A 13,045-nucleotide genomic window follows, 5' to 3' on the forward strand; every position below is an offset into this window, starting at 1 on the left:
TCTAGATTTTTTTTGTAGATTTTTTTTCTAGATTTTTTTTCTAGATTTTTTTTCTAGATTTTTTTCTAGATTTTTTTTCTAGATTTTTTTCTAGATTTTTTTCTAGATTTTTTTTCTAGATTTTTTTCTAGATTGATTTTTTTTCTAGATTTTTTTCTAGATTTTTTTTGTAGATTTTTTTTCTAGATTTTTTTCTAGATTTTTTTCTAGATTATTTTTCTAGATTTTTTTCTAGATTTTTTTCTAGATTTTTTTTCTAGATTTTTTTTGTAGATTTTTTTTGTAGATTTTTTTTCTAGATTTTTTTCTAGATTTTTTTCTAGATTATTTTTCTAGATTTTTTTCTAGATTTTTTTCTAGATTTTTTTTCTAGATTTTTTTCTAGATTTTTTTTGTAGATTTTTTTTGTAGATTTTTTTTCTAGATTTTTTTCTAGATTTTTTTCTAGATTATTTTTCTAGATTGATTTTTTTTCTAGATTTTTTTCTAGATTTTTTTTCTAGATTTTTTTTGTAGATTTTTTTGTAGATTTTTTTTGTAGAATTTTTTCTAGATTTTTTTCTAGATTTTTTTTCTAGATTTTTTTCTAGATTTTTTTTCTAGATTTTTTTTCTAGATTTTTTTCTAGATTTCTTTTCTAGATTTTTTTCTAGATTTTTTTCTAGATTTTTTTTCTAGATTTTTTTTGTAGATTTTTTTTGTAGATTTTTTTTGTAGATTTTTTTCTAGATTTTTTTCTAGATTATTTTTCTAGATTTTTTTCTAGATTTTTTTCTAGATTTTTTTTCTAGATTTTTTTCTAGATTTTTTTTGTAGATTTTTTTTGTAGATTTTTTTTCTAGATTTTTTTCTAGATTTTTTTCTAGATTATTTTTCTAGATTGATTTTTTTCTAGATTTTTTTTCTAGATTTTTTTTCTAGATTTTTTTTCTAGATTTTTTTCTAGATTTTTTTTCTAGATTTTTTTTCTAGATTTTTTTTCTAGATTTTTTAGCAGATTTTTTTTCTAGATTTTTTTTCTAGATTTTTTTCTAGATTTTTTTTCTAGATTTTTTTCTAGATTTTTTTCTAGATTTTTTTTCTAGATTTTTTTTCTAGATTTTTTTTCTAGATTTTTTTCTAGATTTTTTTGTAGATTTTTTTTGTAGAATTTTTTCTAGATTTTTTTTCTAGATTTTTTTTCTAGATTTTTTTTCTAGATTTTTTTTCTAGATTTTTTTCTAGATTTTTTTTCTAGATTTTTTTCTAGATTTTTTTCTAGATTTTTTTTCTAGATTTTTTTCTAGATTGATTTTTTTTCTAGATTTTTTTCTAGATTTTTTTTCTAGATTTTTTTTCTAGATTTTTTTTCTAGATTTTTTTTGTAGATTTTTTTTCTAGATTTTTTTCTAGATTTTTTTCTAGATTATTTTTCTAGATTTTTTTCTAGATTTTTTTCTAGATTTTTTTTCTAGATTTTTTTTGTAGATTTTTTTTGTAGATTTTTTTTCTAGATTTTTTTCTAGATTTTTTTCTAGATTATTTTTCTAGATTTTTTTCTAGATTTTTTTCTAGATTTTTTTTCTAGATTTTTTTCTAGATTTTTTTTGTAGATTTTTTTTGTAGATTTTTTTTCTAGATTTTTTTTCTAGATTTTTTTCTAGATTATTTTTCTAGATTGATTTTTTTTCTAGATTTTTTTCTAGATTTTTTTTCTAGATTTTTTTTGTAGATTTTTTTGTAGATTTTTTTTGTAGAATTTTTTCTAGATTTTTTTCTAGATTTTTTTTCTAGATTTTTTTCTAGATTTTTTTTCTAGATTTTTTTTCTAGATTTTTTTTCTAGATTTTTTTTGTAGATTTTTTTTGTAGATTTTCTTTCTAGATTTTTTTCTAGATTTTTTTCTAGATTATTTTTCTAGATTTTTTTCTAGATTTTTTTCTAGATTTTTTTTCTAGATTTTTTTCTAGATTTTTTTTGTAGATTTTTTTTGTAGATTTTTTTTCTAGATTTTTTTCTAGATTTTTTTCTAGATTATTTTTCTAGATTGATTTTTTTTCTAGATTTTTTTCTAGATTTTTTTTCTAGATTTTTTTTCTAGATTTTTTTCTAGATTTTTTTCTAGATTTTTTTTCTAGATTTTTTTTCTAGATTTTTTTCTAGATTTTTTTTCTAGATTTTTTTTCTAGATTTTTTTTCTAGATTTTTTTCTAGATTTTTTTTCTAGATTTTTTTTCTAGATTTTTTTTCTAGATTTTTTTAGCAGATTTTTTTTCTAGATTTTTTTTCTAGATTTTTTTCTAGATTTTTTTTCTAGATTTTTTTCTAGATTTTTTTCTAGATTTTTTTTCTAGATTTTTTTTCTAGATTTTTTTTCTAGATTTTTTTCTAGATTTTTTTGTAGATTTTTTTTGTAGATTTTTTTCTAGATTTTTTTTGTAGATTTTTTTTGTAGATTTTTTTTCTAGATTTTTTTTCTAGATTTTTTTCTAGATTTTTTTTCTAGATTTTTTTCTAGATTTTTTTCTAGATTTTTTTTCTAGATTTTTTTCTAGATTGATTTTTTTTCTAGATTTTTTTCTAGATTTTTTTTGTAGATTTTTTTTCTAGATTTTTTTCTAGATTTTTTTCTAGATTATTTTTCTAGATTTTTTTCTAGATTTTTTTCTAGATTTTTTTTCTAGATTTTTTTTGTAGATTTTTTTTGTAGATTTTTTTTCTAGATTTTTTTCTAGATTTTTTTCTAGATTATTTTTCTAGATTTTTTTCTAGATTTTTTTCTAGATTTTTTTTCTAGATTTTTTTCTAGATTTTTTTTGTAGATTTTTTTTGTAGATTTTTTTTCTAGATTTTTTTCTAGATTTTTTTCTAGATTATTTTTCTAGATTGATTTTTTTTCTAGATTTTTTTCTAGATTTTTTTTCTAGATTTTTTTTGTAGATTTTTTTGTAGATTTTTTTTGTAGAATTTTTTCTAGATTTTTTTCTAGATTTTTTTTCTAGATTTTTTTCTAGATTTTTTTTCTAGATTTTTTTTCTAGATTTTTTTCTAGATTTTTTTTCTAGATTTTTTTCTAGATTTTTTTCTAGATTTTTTTTCTAGATTTTTTTTGTAGATTTTTTTTGTAGATTTTTTTTCTAGATTTTTTTCTAGATTTTTTTCTAGATTATTTTTCTAGATTTTTTTCTAGATTTTTTTCTAGATTTTTTTTCTAGATTTTTTTCTAGATTTTTTTTGTAGATTTTTTTTGTAGATTTTTTTTCTAGATTTTTTTCTAGATTTTTTTCTAGATTATTTTTCTAGATTGATTTTTTTTCTAGATTTTTTTCTAGATTTTTTTTCTAGATTTTTTTTCTAGATTTTTTTCTAGATTTTTTTCTAGATTTTTTTTCTAGATTTTTTTTCTAGATTTTTTTCTAGATTTTTTTTCTAGATTTTTTTTCTAGATTTTTTTTCTAGATTTTTTTCTAGATTTTTTTTCTAGATTTTTTTTCTAGATTTTTTTTCTAGATTTTTTAGCAGATTTTTTTTCTAGATTTTTTTTCTAGATTTTTTTCTAGATTTTTTTTCTAGATTTTTTTCTAGATTTTTTTCTAGATTTTTTTTCTAGATTTTTTTTCTAGATTTTTTTTCTAGATTTTTTTCTAGATTTTTTTGTAGATTTTTTTTGTAGAATTTTTTCTAGATTTTTTTTCTAGATTTTTTTTCTAGATTTTTTTTCTAGATTTTTTTTCTAGATTTTTTTCTAGATTTTTTTTCTAGATTTTTTTCTAGATTTTTTTCTAGATTTTTTTTCTAGATTTTTTTCTAGATTTTTTTCTAGATTTTTTTAGCAGATTTTTTTTCTAGATTTTTTTTCTAGATTTTTTTCTAGATTTTTTTTCTAGATTTTTTTCTAGATTTTTTTCTAGATTTTTTTTCTAGATTTTTTTTCTAGATTTTTTTTCTAGATTTTTTTCTAGATTTTTTTGTAGATTTTTTTTGTAGATTTTTTTCTAGATTTTTTTTGTAGATTTTTTTTCTAGATTTTTTTTCTAGATTTTTTTTCTAGATTTTTTTCTAGATTTTTTTTCTAGATTTTTTTCTAGATTTTTTTCTAGATTTTTTTTCTAGATTTTTTTCTAGATTGATTTTTTTTCTAGATTTTTTTCTAGATTTTTTTTGTAGATTTTTTTTCTAGATTTTTTTCTAGATTTTTTTCTAGATTATTTTTCTAGATTTTTTTCTAGATTTTTTTCTAGATTTTTTTTCTAGATTTTTTTTGTAGATTTTTTTTGTAGATTTTTTTTGTAGATTTTTTTCTAGATTTTTTTCTAGATTATTTTTCTAGATTTTTTTCTAGATTTTTTTCTAGATTTTTTTTCTAGATTTTTTTCTAGATTTTTTTTGTAGATTTTTTTTGTAGATTTTTTTTCTAGATTTTTTTCTAGATTTTTTTCTAGATTATTTTTCTAGATTGATTTTTTTTCTAGATTTTTTTCTAGATTTTTTTTCTAGATTTTTTTTGTAGATTTTTTTGTAGATTTTTTTTGTAGAATTTTTTCTAGATTTTTTTCTAGATTTTTTTTCTAGATTTTTTTCTAGATTTTTTTTCTAGATTTTTTTTCTAGATTTTTTTCTAGATTTCTTTTCTAGATTTTTTTCTAGATTTTTTTCTAGATTTTTTTTCTAGATTTTTTTTGTAGATTTTTTTTGTAGATTTTTTTTGTAGATTTTTTTCTAGATTTTTTTCTAGATTATTTTTCTAGATTTTTTTCTAGATTTTTTTCTAGATTTTTTTTCTAGATTTTTTTCTAGATTTTTTTTGTAGATTTTTTTTGTAGATTTTTTTTCTAGATTTTTTTCTAGATTTTTTTCTAGATTATTTTTCTAGATTGATTTTTTTTCTAGATTTTTTTCTAGATTTTTTTTCTAGATTTTTTTTCTAGATTTTTTTCTAGATTTTTTTCTAGATTTTTTTTCTAGATTTTTTTTCTAGATTTTTTTCTAGATTTTTTTTCTAGATTTTTTTTCTAGATTTTTTTTCTAGATTTTTTTCTAGATTTTTTTTCTAGATTTTTTTTCTAGATTTTTTTTCTAGATTTTTTAGCAGATTTTTTTTCTAGATTTTTTTCTAGATTTTTTTCTAGATTTTTTTTCTAGATTTTTTTCTAGATTTTTTTCTAGATTTTTTTTCTAGATTTTTTTTCTAGATTTTTTTTCTAGATTTTTTTCTAGATTTTTTTGTAGATTTTTTTTGTAGAATTTTTTCTAGATTTTTTTTCTAGATTTTTTTTCTAGATTTTTTTTCTAGATTTTTTTTCTAGATTTTTTTCTAGATTTTTTTTCTAGATTTTTTTCTAGATTTTTTTCTAGATTTTTTTTCTAGATTTTTTTCTAGATTGATTTTTTTTCTAGATTTTTTTCTAGATTTTTTTTCTAGATTTTTTTTCTAGATTTTTTTTCTAGATTTTTTTTGTAGATTTTTTTTCTAGATTTTTTTCTAGATTTTTTTCTAGATTATTTTTCTAGATTTTTTTCTAGATTTTTTTCTAGATTTTTTTTCTAGATTTTTTTTGTAGATTTTTTTTGTAGATTTTTTTTCTAGATTTTTTTCTAGATTTTTTTCTAGATTATTTTTCTAGATTTTTTTCTAGATTTTTTTCTAGATTTTTTTTCTAGATTTTTTTCTAGATTTTTTTTGTAGATTTTTTTTGTAGATTTTTTTTCTAGATTTTTTTTCTAGATTTTTTTCTAGATTATTTTTCTAGATTGATTTTTTTTCTAGATTTTTTTCTAGATTTTTTTTCTAGATTTTTTTTGTAGATTTTTTTGTAGATTTTTTTTGTAGAATTTTTTCTAGATTTTTTTCTAGATTTTTTTTCTAGATTTTTTTCTAGATTTTTTTTCTAGATTTTTTTTCTAGATTTTTTTTCTAGATTTTTTTTGTAGATTTTTTTTGTAGATTTTCTTTCTAGATTTTTTTCTAGATTTTTTTCTAGATTATTTTTCTAGATTTTTTTCTAGATTTTTTTCTAGATTTTTTTTCTAGATTTTTTTCTAGATTTTTTTTGTAGATTTTTTTTGTAGATTTTTTTTCTAGATTTTTTTCTAGATTTTTTTCTAGATTATTTTTCTAGATTGATTTTTTTTCTAGATTTTTTTCTAGATTTTTTTTCTAGATTTTTTTTCTAGATTTTTTTCTAGATTTTTTTCTAGATTTTTTTTCTAGATTTTTTTTCTAGATTTTTTTCTAGATTTTTTTTCTAGATTTTTTTTCTAGATTTTTTTTCTAGATTTTTTTCTAGATTTTTTTTCTAGATTTTTTTTCTAGATTTTTTTTCTAGATTTTTTTAGCAGATTTTTTTTCTAGATTTTTTTTCTAGATTTTTTTCTAGATTTTTTTTCTAGATTTTTTTCTAGATTTTTTTCTAGATTTTTTTTCTAGATTTTTTTTCTAGATTTTTTTTCTAGATTTTTTTCTAGATTTTTTTGTAGATTTTTTTTGTAGATTTTTTTCTAGATTTTTTTTGTAGATTTTTTTTGTAGATTTTTTTTCTAGATTTTTTTTCTAGATTTTTTTCTAGATTTTTTTTCTAGATTTTTTTCTAGATTTTTTTCTAGATTTTTTTTCTAGATTTTTTTCTAGATTGATTTTTTTTCTAGATTTTTTTCTAGATTTTTTTTGTAGATTTTTTTTCTAGATTTTTTTCTAGATTTTTTTCTAGATTATTTTTCTAGATTTTTTTCTAGATTTTTTTCTAGATTTTTTTTCTAGATTTTTTTTGTAGATTTTTTTTGTAGATTTTTTTTCTAGATTTTTTTCTAGATTTTTTTCTAGATTATTTTTCTAGATTTTTTTCTAGATTTTTTTCTAGATTTTTTTTCTAGATTTTTTTCTAGATTTTTTTTGTAGATTTTTTTTGTAGATTTTTTTTCTAGATTTTTTTCTAGATTTTTTTCTAGATTATTTTTCTAGATTGATTTTTTTTCTAGATTTTTTTCTAGATTTTTTTTCTAGATTTTTTTTGTAGATTTTTTTGTAGATTTTTTTTGTAGAATTTTTTCTAGATTTTTTTCTAGATTTTTTTTCTAGATTTTTTTCTAGATTTTTTTTCTAGATTTTTTTTCTAGATTTTTTTCTAGATTTTTTTTCTAGATTTTTTTCTAGATTTTTTTCTAGATTTTTTTTCTAGATTTTTTTTGTAGATTTTTTTTGTAGATTTTTTTTCTAGATTTTTTTCTAGATTTTTTTCTAGATTATTTTTCTAGATTTTTTTCTAGATTTTTTTCTAGATTTTTTTTCTAGATTTTTTTCTAGATTTTTTTTGTAGATTTTTTTTGTAGATTTTTTTTCTAGATTTTTTTCTAGATTTTTTTCTAGATTATTTTTCTAGATTGATTTTTTTTCTAGATTTTTTTCTAGATTTTTTTTCTAGATTTTTTTTCTAGATTTTTTTCTAGATTTTTTTCTAGATTTTTTTTCTAGATTTTTTTTCTAGATTTTTTTCTAGATTTTTTTTCTAGATTTTTTTTCTAGATTTTTTTTCTAGATTTTTTTCTAGATTTTTTTTCTAGATTTTTTTTCTAGATTTTTTTTCTAGATTTTTTAGCAGATTTTTTTTCTAGATTTTTTTTCTAGATTTTTTTCTAGATTTTTTTTCTAGATTTTTTTCTAGATTTTTTTCTAGATTTTTTTTCTAGATTTTTTTTCTAGATTTTTTTTCTAGATTTTTTTCTAGATTTTTTTGTAGATTTTTTTTGTAGAATTTTTTCTAGATTTTTTTTCTAGATTTTTTTTCTAGATTTTTTTTCTAGATTTTTTTTCTAGATTTTTTTCTAGATTTTTTTTCTAGATTTTTTTCTAGATTTTTTTCTAGATTTTTTTTCTAGATTTTTTTCTAGATTGATTTTTTTTCTAGATTTTTTTCTAGATTTTTTTTCTAGATTTTTTTTCTAGATTTTTTTTCTAGATTTTTTTTGTAGATTTTTTTTCTAGATTTTTTTCTAGATTTTTTTCTAGATTATTTTTCTAGATTTTTTTCTAGATTTTTTTCTAGATTTTTTTTCTAGATTTTTTTTGTAGATTTTTTTTGTAGATTTTTTTTCTAGATTTTTTTCTAGATTTTTTTCTAGATTATTTTTCTAGATTTTTTTCTAGATTTTTTTCTAGATTTTTTTTCTAGATTTTTTTCTAGATTTTTTTTGTAGATTTTTTTTGTAGATTATTTTTCTAGATTTTTTTTCTAGATTTTTTTCTAGATTATTTTTCTAGATTGATTTTTTTTCTAGATTTTTTTCTAGATTTTTTTTCTAGATTTTTTTTGTAGATTTTTTTGTAGATTTTTTTTGTAGAATTTTTTCTAGATTTTTTTCTAGATTTTTTTTCTAGATTTTTTTCTAGATTTTTTTTCTAGATTTTTTTTCTAGATTTTTTTCTAGATTTTTTTTCTAGATTTTTTTTCTAGATTTTTTTTCTAGATTTTTTTTCTAGATTTTTTTCTAGATTTTTTTAGCAGATTTTTTTTCTAGATTTTTTTTCTAGATTTTTTTCTAGAATTTTTTTCTAGATTTTTTTGTAGATTTTTTTCTAGATTGATTTTTTTTCTAGATTTTTTTTCTAGATTTTTTTTGTAGATTTTTTTTCTAGATTTTTTTCTAGATTTTTTTCTAGATTATTTTTCTAGATTTTTTTCTAGATTTTTTTCTAGATTTTTTTTCTAGATTTTTTTCTAGATTTTTTTTGTAGATTTTTTTTGTAGATTTTTTTTCTAGATTTTTTTTCTAGATTTTTTTCTAGATTATTTTTCTAGATTGATTTTTTTTCTAGATTTTTTTCTAGATTTTTTTTCTAGATTTTTTTTGTAGATTTTTTTGTAGATTTTTTTTGTAGAATTTTTTCTAGATTTTTTTCTAGATTTTTTTTCTAGATTTTTTTCTAGATTTTTTTTCTAGATTTTTTTTCTAGATTTTTTTCTAGATTTTTTTTCTAGATTTTTTTTCTAGATTTTTTTTCTAGATTTTTTTTCTAGATTTTTTTCTAGATTTTTTTAGCAGATTTTTTTTCTAGATTTTTTTTCTAGATTTTTTTCTAGAATTTTTTTCTAGATTTTTTTTGTCGATTTTTTTTCTAGATTTTTTTCTAGATTTTTTTGTAGATTTTTTTCTAGATTTTTTTTGTAGATTTTTTTTCTAGATTTTTTTCTAGATTTTTTTGTAGATTTTTTTTGTAGAATTTTTTCTAGATTTTTTTTGTAGATTTTTTTTGTAGATTTTTTTTCTAGATTTTTTTTCTAGATTTTTTTCTAGATTTTTTTTCTAGATTTTTTTCTAGATTTTTTTCTAGATTTTTTTTCTAGATTTTTTTCTAGATTTTTTTCTAGATTTTTTTTCTAGATTTTTTTCTAGATTGATTTTTTTTCTAGATTTTTTTCTAGATTTTTTTTCTAGATTTTTTTTCTAGATTTTTTTTGTAGATTTTTTTTCTAGATTTTTTTTCTAGATTTTTTTCTAGATTTTTTTCTAGATTATTTTTCTAGATTTTTTTCTAGATTTTTTTCTAGATTTTTTTTCTAGATTTTTTTTGTAGATTTTTTTTGTAGATTTTTTTTCTAGATTTTTTTCTAGATTTTTTTCTAGATTATTTTTCTAGATTTTTTTCTAGATTTTTTTCTAGATTTTTTTTCTAGATTTTTTTCTAGATTTTTTTTGTAGATTTTTTTTGTAGATTTTTTTTGTAGATTTTTTTCTAGATTTTTTTCTAGATTATTTTTCTAGATTGATTTTTTTTCTAGATTTTTTTCTAGATTTTTTTTCTAGATTTTTTTTGTAGATTTTTTTGTAGATTTTTTTTGTAGAATTTTTTCTAGATTTTTTTCTAGATTTTTTTTCTAGATTTTTTTCTAGATTTTTTTTCTAGATTTTTTTTCTAGATTTTTTTCTAGATTTTTTTTCTAGATTTTTTTTCTAGATTTTTTTTCTAGATTTTTTTTCTAGATTTTTTTCTAGATTTTTTTTCTAGATTTTTTTTCTAGATTTTTTTTCTAGATTTTTTTCTAGATTTTTTTCTAGATTTTTTTTCTAGATTTTTTTTGTAGATTTTTTTTGTAGATTTTTTTTCTAGATTTTTTTCTAGATTTTTTTCTAGATTATTTTTCTAGATTTTTTTCTAGATTTTTTTCTAGATTTTTTTTCTAGATTTTTTTCTAGATTTTTTTTCTAGATTTTTTTTCTAGATTTTTTTTCTAGATTTTTTTTCTAGATTTTTTTCTAGATTTTTTTCTAGATTTTTTTTCTAGATTTTTTTTCTAGATTTTTTTCTAGATTTTTTTTCTAGATTTTTTTTCTAGATTTTTTTTCTAGATTTTTTTCTAGATTTTTTTTCTAGATTTTTTTTCTAGATTTTTTTTCTAGATTTTTTTAGCAGATTTTTTTTCTAGATTTTTTTTCTAGATTTTTTTCTAGATTTTTTTTCTAGATTTTTTTCTAGATTTTTTTCTAGATTTTTTTTCTAGATTTTTTTTCTAGATTTTTTTTCTAGATTTTTTTCTAGATTTTTTTGTAGATTTTTTTTGTAGAATTTTTTCTAGATTTTTTTTGTAGATTTTTTTTGTAGATTTTTTTTCTAGATTTTTTTTCTAGATTTTTTTCTAGATTTTTTTTCTAGATTTTTTTCTAGATTTTTTTCTAGATTTTTTTTCTAGATTTTTTTCTAGATTGATTTTTTTTCTAGATTTTTTTCTAGATTTTTTTCTAGATTTTTTTTCTAGATTTTTTTTGTAGATTTTTTTTGTAGATTTTTTTTCTAGATTTTTTTCTAGATTTTTTTCTAGATTATTTTTCTAGATTTTTTTCTAGATTTTTTTCTAGATTTTTTTTCTAGATTTTTTTCTAGATTTTTTTTCTAGATTTTTTTTCTAGATTTTTTTTCTAGATTTTTTTTCTAGATTTTTTTCTAGATTTTTTTCTAGATTTTTTTTCTAGATTTTTTTTCTAGATTTTTTTCTAGATTTTTTTTCTAGATTTTTTTTCTAGATTTTTTTTCTAGATTTTTTTCTAGATTTTTTTTCTAGATTTTTTTTCTAGATTTTTTTTCTAGATTTTTTTAGCAGATTTTTTTTCTAGATTTTTTTTCTAGATTTTTTTCTAGATTTTTTTTCTAGATTTTTTTCTAGATTTTTTTCTAGATTTTTTTTCTAGATTTTTTTTCTAGATTTTTTTTCTAGATTTTTTTCTAGATTTTTTTGTAGATTTTTTTTGTAGAATTTTTTCTAGATTTTTTTTGTAGATTTTTTTTGTAGATTTTTTTTCTAGATTTTTTTTCTAGATTTTTTTCTAGATTTTTTTTCTAGATTTTTTTCTAGATTTTTTTCTAGATTTTTTTTCTAGATTTTTTTCTAGATTGATTTTTTTTCTAGATTTTTTTCTAGATTTTTTTTCTAGATTTTTTTTCTAGATTTTTTTTGTAGATTTTTTTTCTAGATTTTTTTCTAGATTTTTTTCTAGATTATTTTTCTAGATTTTTTTCTAGATTTTTTTCTAGATTTTTTTTCTAGATTTTTTTTGTAGATTTTTTTTGTAGATTTTTTTTCTAGATTTTTTTCTAGATTTTTTTCTAGATTATTTTTCTAGATTTTTTTCTAGATTTTTTTCTAGATTTTTTTTCTAGATTTTTTTCTAGATTTTTTTTGTAGATTTTTTTTGTAGATTTTTTTTCTAGATTTTTTTTCTAGATTTTTTTCTAGATTATTTTTCTAGATTGATTTTTTTTCTAGATTTTTTTCTAGATTTTTTTTCTAGATTTTTTTTGTAGATTTTTTTGTAGATTTTTTTTGTAGAATTTTTTCTAGATTTTTTTCTAGATTTTTTTTCTAGATTTTTTTCTAGATTTTTTTTCTAGATTTTTTTTCTAGATTTTTTTCTAGATTTTTTTTCTAGATTTTTTTTCTAGATTTTTTTTCTAGATTTTTTTTCTAGATTTTTTTCTAGATTTTTTTAGCAGATTTTTTTTCTAGATTTTTTTTCTAGATTTTTTTCTAGAATTTTTTTCTAGATTTTTTTGTAGATTTTTTTCTAGATTGATTTTTTTTCTAGATTTTTTTCTAGATTTTTTTTGTAGATTTTTTTTCTAGATTTTTTTCTAGATTTTTTTCTAGATTATTTTTCTAGATTTTTTTCTAGATTTTTTTCTAGATTTTTTTTCTAGATTTTTTTTGTAGATTTTTTTTGTAGATTTTTTTTCTAGATTTTTTTCTAGATTTTTTTCTAGATTATTTTTCTAGATTTTTTTCTAGATTTTTTTCTAGATTTTTTTTCTAGATTTTTTTCTAGATTTTTTTTGTAGATTTTTTTTGTAGATTTTTTTTCTAGATTTTTTTTCTAGATTTTTTTCTAGATTATTTTTCTAGATTGATTTTTTTTCTAGATTTTTTTCTAGATTTTTTTTCTAGATTTTTTTTGTAGATTTTTTTGTAGATTTTTTTTGTAGAATTTTTTCTAGATTTTTTTCTAGATTTTTTTTCTAGATTTTTTTCTAGATTTTTTTTCTAGATTTTTTTTCTAGATTTTTTTCTAGATTTTTTTTCTAGATTTTTTTTCTAGATTTTTTTTCTAGATTTTTTTTCTAGATTTTTTTCTAGATTTTTTTAGCAGATTTTTTTTCTAGATTTTTTTTCTAGATTTTTTTCTAGAATTTTTTTCTAGATTTTTTTTGTCGATTTTTTTTCTAGATTTTTTTCTAGATTTTTTTGTAGATTTTTTTCTAGATTTTTTTTGTAGATTTTTTTTCTAGATTTTTTTCTAGATTTTTTTGTAGATTTTTTTTGTAGAATTTTTTCTAGATTTTTTTTGTAGATTTTTTTTGTAGATTTTTTTTCTAGATTTTTTTTCTAGATTTTTTTCTAGATTTTTTTTCTAGATTTTTTTCTAGATTTTTTTCTAGATTTTTTTTCTAGATTTTTTTCTAGATTTTTTTCTAGATTTTTTTTCTAGATTTTTTTCTAGATTGATTTTTTTTCTAGATTTTTTTCTAGATTTTTTTTCTAGATTTTTTTTCTAGATTTTTTTTCTAGATTTTTTTTGTAGATTT

Source organism: Oncorhynchus mykiss, chromosome 22, assembly GCF_057628025.1.
Source record: "Oncorhynchus mykiss isolate SJ-2025 chromosome 22, ASM5762802v1, whole genome shotgun sequence".
Lineage (NCBI taxonomy): Eukaryota > Metazoa > Chordata > Actinopteri > Salmoniformes > Salmonidae > Oncorhynchus > Oncorhynchus mykiss.